The following is a 7,283-nucleotide window of genomic DNA, read 5'->3' as shown; positions in this document are numbered from 1 at the left end:
TTTTTTTTTTTTTACATGACACTTTAATAGAGCTACTTTTCACATAGTTGTACACATATTGGTGTCAGTTTGATGGAATTAACATTGTTGTCAAGTCGAGCTTGAAGGCAAGAAGAATAGGAACCATTCTGTGATATTCTGCATGGGGGCTAAACAGGTGATGCACAACACTGGGGGTGCTAACACCATAGATATCCATAATAAAGGCTGGATATCTATGGCTAACACAAGGCAACCAACCGCCGCAAATCTGTGTAACACTGAGAGAAGGTTTTGATCCAAAGAAAATGTCTGCATGTAGATTAAGGATGAAAGAAAGGAAGATTGTTTGGTCATGGCCAGAAATCCAGTTGTAACTGTGTCCATCTCCTCCAGTTAAGGTCACCTAACAGTGGTTCTGTAAGGTTCTGAACCCTGCGGCACGCTTCGTCTGGTCTCCTCATCTGGTGCTGTCCAGCAGAACATGAGTCTAGCTAATCACCGCAGAAGCCCCCATGCAGCAGGAGAAGCAGCGTTAAACCTGCTGACGCTCGTCCGTCTTTAGAAAGTCTGAAAACAAGCAACAGCACAAGTTTTGATTTCATCTTTGTTTTACATGCATATGATATGTTTTACATGCATATGATACGTTTTACATGCATATGAAACGTTTTACATGCATGTGATATGTTTTACATGCATATTATATGTTTTGCATGCATACGATATTTTTACATGCATGTGATATGTTTTACATGCATATGATATGTTTTACATGCATGTGATATGATTTACATGCATATGAAACGTTTTACATGCATGTGATATGTTTTACATGCATATGATATGTTTTACATGCATGTGATATGTTTTACATGCATATGATATGTTTTGCATGCATACGATATTTTTACATGCATGTGATATGTTTTACATGCATATATGTTTTACATGCATGTGATATGATTTACATGCATATGAAACGTTTTACATGCATGTGATATGTTTTACATGCATATGATATGTTTTACATGCATGTGATATGTTTTACATGCATATGATATGTTTTGCATGCATACGATATTTTTACATGCATGTGATATGTTTTACATGCATATGATATGTTTTACATGCATGTGATATGATTTACATGCATACGATATTTTTACATGCATGTGATATGTTTTACATGCATGTGATATGTTTTACATGCATATGATATGTTTTGCATGCATACGATATTTTTACATGCATGTGATATGTTTTACATGCATATATGTTTTACATGCATGTGATATGATTTACATGCATATGAAACGTTTTACATGCATGTGATATGTTTTACATGCATATGATATGTTTTACATGCATGTGATATATTTTACATGCATATGATATGTTTTGCATGCATACGATATTTTTACATGCATGTGATATGTTTTACATGCATGTGATACGTTTTACATGCATATGATATGTTTTACATGCATACAATATTTTTACATGCATGTGATATGTTTTACATGCATGTGATACGTTTTACATGCATATGATATGTTTTACATGCATATTATATGTTTTACATGCATACAATATGTTTTACATATTCATATGATATGATTTACATGCATATGAAACGTTTTACATGCATATCATATGTTTTATATGCATATGATACGTTTTACATGCATATGCTATGTTTTACATGCATACAATATGTTTTACATATTCATATGATATGTTTTACGTGCATATTGTATGTTTTACATGTATACAATATGTTTTATATATTCATATGATATGTTTTACATGCATGTGATTTGTTATACATGCATATGATACGTTTTACATGCATATGATATGTTTTACATGCATGCGATTTGTTTTACATGCATATGATATGTTTTACATGCATACAATATGTTTTACATATTCATATGATATGTTTTACGTGCATATTGTATGTTTTACATGCATACAATATGTTTTACATATTCTTATGATATGTTTTACATGCATGTGATTTGTTTTACATGCATATGATATGTTTACATGCATACAATATGTTTTACATGCATATGATATGTTTTACATGCATACAATATGTTTTACATATTCATATGATATGTTTTACATGCATATTATTTGTTTTCAATGCATGTGATTCGTTTTACATGCATATATGTTTAACATGCATATGATATGTTTTACATGCATGTGATATGTTTTACATGCATATGATATGTTTTGCATGCATACAATATTTTTACATGCATGTGATATGTTTTACATGCATATATGTTTTACATGCATGTGATATGATTTACATGCATATGAAACGTTTTACATGCATGTGATATGTTTTACATGCATATGATATGTTTTACATGCATGTGATATGTTTTACATGCATATGATATGTTTTTTTACATGCATACGATATTTTTACATGCATGTGATATGTTTTACATGCATATGATATGTTTTACATGCATGTGATATGTTTTACATGCATATGATATGTTTTGCATGCATACAATATTTTTACATGCATGTGATATGTTTTACATGCATGTGATACGTTTTACATGCATATGATATGTTTTACATGCATATGCTATGTTTTACATGCATACAATATGTTTTACATATTCATATGATATGTTTTACGTACATATTGTATGTTTTACATGTATACAATATGTTTTACATATTCATATGATATGTTTTACATGCATTTGATTTGTGTTACATGCATATGATACGTTTTACATGCATATGATATGTTTTACATGCATGTGATTTGTTTTACATGCATATGATATGTTTACATGCATACAATATGTTTTATATGCATATGATACGTTTTACATGCATATGATATGTTTTACATGCGTACAATATGTTTTACATATTCATATGATATGTTTTACATACATATTATATGTTTTACATGCATATGATTTGTTTTACATGCATGTGATATGTTTTACATGCATATATGTTTCCCATGCATATGACGTTTTACATGCATACGATATGTTTTACATGCATGTGATTTGTTTTACATGCATACAATTTGTTTTCAATGCATGTGATATGTTTTACATGCGTACAATATGTTTTACATATTCATATGATATGTTTTACATACATATGATACGTTTTACATGCATGTGATTTGTTTTACATGCATATGATACGTTTTACATGCATATGATATGTTTTACATTCGTATGATATGTTTTACATGTATATATTTTTTACATGCATACGATATTTTTTACATGCATATTATATGTTTTATATTCATATGATATGTTTTACATGCATGTGATATGTTTTACATGCATATGATATGTTTTGCATGCATACAATATTTTTACATGCATGTGATATGTTTTACATGCATATGATATGTTTTACATGCATACAATATGTTTTACAAATTCATATGATATGTTTTACATGCATGTGATTTGTTTTACATGCATATGATATGTTTTACATGCATGTGATTTGTTTTATATGCATATGACATGTTTTACATGCATGTGATTTGTTTTACATGCATATGATATGTTTTACATGCATACAATATGTTTTATATGCATATGATACGTTTTACATGCATATGATATGTTTTACATGCATACAATATGTTTTACATATTCATATGATATGTTTTACATGCATGTGATTTGTTTTACATGCATATGATATGTTTTACATGCATACAATATGTTTTACATATTCATATGATACGTTTTACATGCATATGATATGTTTTACATGCATACAATTACTTCGACTGCAGTCATGTCTTGATGACATCAAAAGCTGGATGACTTTAAATTTCCTGCATCTAAATTCTGACAAGACCGAAGTTTTAATCTTTGGGCCAGAGTCCTCAAAAAATAAACTTCTTAACCAATCACTTAATCTGGGTGGCATTAACCTGGCCTCTGGTAATAAAGTAAAAAATCTTGGTGTTATTTTTGACCAAGACATGTCATTTAAATCCCATATTAAACAGGTTTCCAGAGTTTCCTTTTTTCACCTCCGGAATATCGCCAAAATTAGAAACATTCTGTCCAGGAGTGATGCTGAAAAACTGGTCCATGCATTTGTTACTTCAAGGCTGGACTATTGTAATTCTTTACTATCAGGAAGTCCACAAAATGCAGTTCAAAGCCTTCAGCTGATCCAAAATGCTGCAGCAAGAGTTCTGATGAAAATCAACAAGAGGGATCATATTTCTCCAATTTTAGCTTCCCTTCATTGGCTTCCTGTTAAATCAAGAATAGAATTTAAAATTCTTCTTCTAACGTATAAAGCCCTTAATAATCAAGCTCCATCATATATCAGAGCTCTGATTACCCCGTATGTTCCTAACAGAGCACTTCGCTCTCAGACTGCAGGTCTGCTGGTGGTTCCTAGAGTCTCTAAAAGTAGAATGGGAGGCAGATCCTTTAGCTATCAGGCTCCTCTCCTGTGGAACCAACTCCCAGTTTTGGTCCGTGAGGCAGACACCCTGTCTACTTTTAAGACTAGGCTTAAAACTTTTCTTTTTGACAAAAATTATAACTAGTGACTCATGTTACTCTCAGCTACCTTTATAGTTTTACTGCTATAGGCTTAGGTTACTGGAGTATATCAGGATCTAATTTTCTCACTATATTGAGTTCTACTGTTCTTCAATTATGCATTATGTGTTGTCATTTCTGCTTTAACTTTCTGTTCTCTCTCTTTTCTCTTCATAGTAGGTACACCTGGTCTGGCGTTCTGTTAACTGTGACATCATCCAGAGAAGACGGCTCACCTGCTACTACCATCTAATGTAGAACAGATTACTAGATCAATGTGTGCTTCTGTGCTTTTTTGTTTCTCTTGTTGTGTCTCTGTTCTGTCTTCTGTAACCCCAGTCGGTCGAGGCAGATGACCGTTCATACTGAGCCCGGTTCTGCCAGAGGTTTTTTTTCCCGTTAATGGGTGGTTTTTCTTCCCACTGTCGCTTCATGCTTGCTCAGTATGAGGGATTGCAGCAAAGCCATGTACAATGCAGATGACTCTTCCTGTGGCTCTACGGTTCCCCAGGAGTGAATGCTGCTTGTCGGGACTTTGATGCAATCAACTGGTTTCCTTATATAGGAAATTTTTGACCAATCTGTATAATCTGACCCAATCTGTATAATATGATTGAACTTGACTTTGTAAAGTGCCTTGAGATGACATGTTTCATGATTTGGCGCTATATAAATAAAATTGAATTGAATTGAATTGAATTGAATTGAATACAATATGTTTTACATATTCATATGATATGTTTTACATGCATATTACTTGTTTTCAATGCATGTGATACATGCATATGACACGTTTTACATGCATATGATATGTTTTAGGTGCATATTGTATGTTTTACATGTATACAATATGTTTTACATATTCATATGATATGTTTTACATGCATGTGATTTGTGTTACATGCATATGATACGTTTTACATGCATATGATATGTTTTACATGCATGTGATTTGTTTTACATGCATATGATATGTTTACATGCATACAATATGTTTTATATGCATATGATACGTTTTACATGCATGTGATTTGTTTTAGATGCATATGATATGTTTTACATGCATACAATATGTTTTACATATTCATATGATACGTTTTACATGCATATGATATGTTTTACATGCATACAATATGTTTTACATATTCATATGATATGTTTTACATGCATATTACTTGTTTTCAATGCATGTGATACGTTTTACATGCATATATGTTTAACATGCATATGACACGTTTTACATGCATATGATATGTTTTAGGTGCATATTGTATGTTTTACATGTATACAATATGTTTTACATATTCATATGATATGTTTTACATGCATGTGATTTGTGTTACATGCATATGATACGTTTTACATGCATATGATATGTTTTACATGCATGTGATTTGTTTTACATGCATATGATATGTTTTACATGCATACAATATGTTTTACATATTCATATGATACGTTTTACATGCATATGATATGTTTTACATGCATACAATATGTTTTACATATTCATATGATATGTTTTACATGCATATTACTTGTTTTCAATGCATGTGATACGTTTTACATGCATATATGTTTAACATGCATATGACACGTTTTACATGCATATGATATGTTTTACATGCGTACAATATGTTTTACATATTCATATGATATGTTTTACATACATATGATATGCTTCCCATGCATATGACGTTTTACATATTCATATGATATGTTTTACATACATATGATACGTTTTACATGCATATGATATGTTTTACATGCATGTGATTTGTTTTACATGCATATGATACGTTTTACATGCATATGATATGTTTTACATGTGTACAATATGTTTTACGTATTCATATGATATGATTTACATGCATATGAAACGTTTTACATGCATATCATATGTTTTATCTGCATATGATACGTTTTACATGCATGATATGTTTTACATTCGTATGATATGTTTTACATGTATATATTTTTTACATGCATACGATATTTTTTACATGCATATGATATGTTTTACATGCATACAATATGTTTTACATATTCATATGATATGTTTTACGTGCATATTATATGTTTTACATGCATATTATTTGTTTTCAATGCATATGATATGTTTTACATGCATATGATGTTTTCCATGCATGACAGACAGTCAGAATGCTCTGAACTTTTATTTAGTCATTTAGTGGCGGTTGTGCTGCTGCTCCACCTCAGTTCACCAGATTTGATTTTGGATAAATTGAATTTCCAAATTTGATCAAACATGAATCTAACAAACCTTGAAGTTCCTGATCTGTTAGCGTATCGGGGAACTTTCTCAGAACATAAAAAATTCACACACTGGAGGTTCAGGTTTTATAATGCGACTTCCAGAGAACCTCAGGGAATGATCCCTGAAGGTTTCAGTGTGACCTTTTGGGAACATTCAAGTACGGACTGCATCCAAACACCTTTATAGACGAAGGATTCTTTAGCCACAGCAGAAGTGTCTGCGGTCGCCATGATCATTGCTGACTGATAGAGCAATCAGTAAGGAAGGAGGTAGAAAAGGAGCCTGTAAGCTTCCTTCCACGGCTAGTTTAGCCTAGGAACATAGCGATGTCCCTTACTGGCGCTAAGAGCCCTTAATGTATCCCATAATCCTTTGCGTGACATATCAGCACAACCTCCTCATGGAAACCAGTGAAAATGTCTGGAGAGCAGAGAGCGTCT

The sequence above is a fragment of the Fundulus heteroclitus genome, chromosome 2, assembly GCF_011125445.2.
Source record: "Fundulus heteroclitus isolate FHET01 chromosome 2, MU-UCD_Fhet_4.1, whole genome shotgun sequence".
NCBI lineage: Eukaryota > Metazoa > Chordata > Actinopteri > Cyprinodontiformes > Fundulidae > Fundulus > Fundulus heteroclitus.
The sequence above is the reverse complement of the archived record's forward strand: the minus strand, read 5'-3'. Positions refer to the sequence as shown.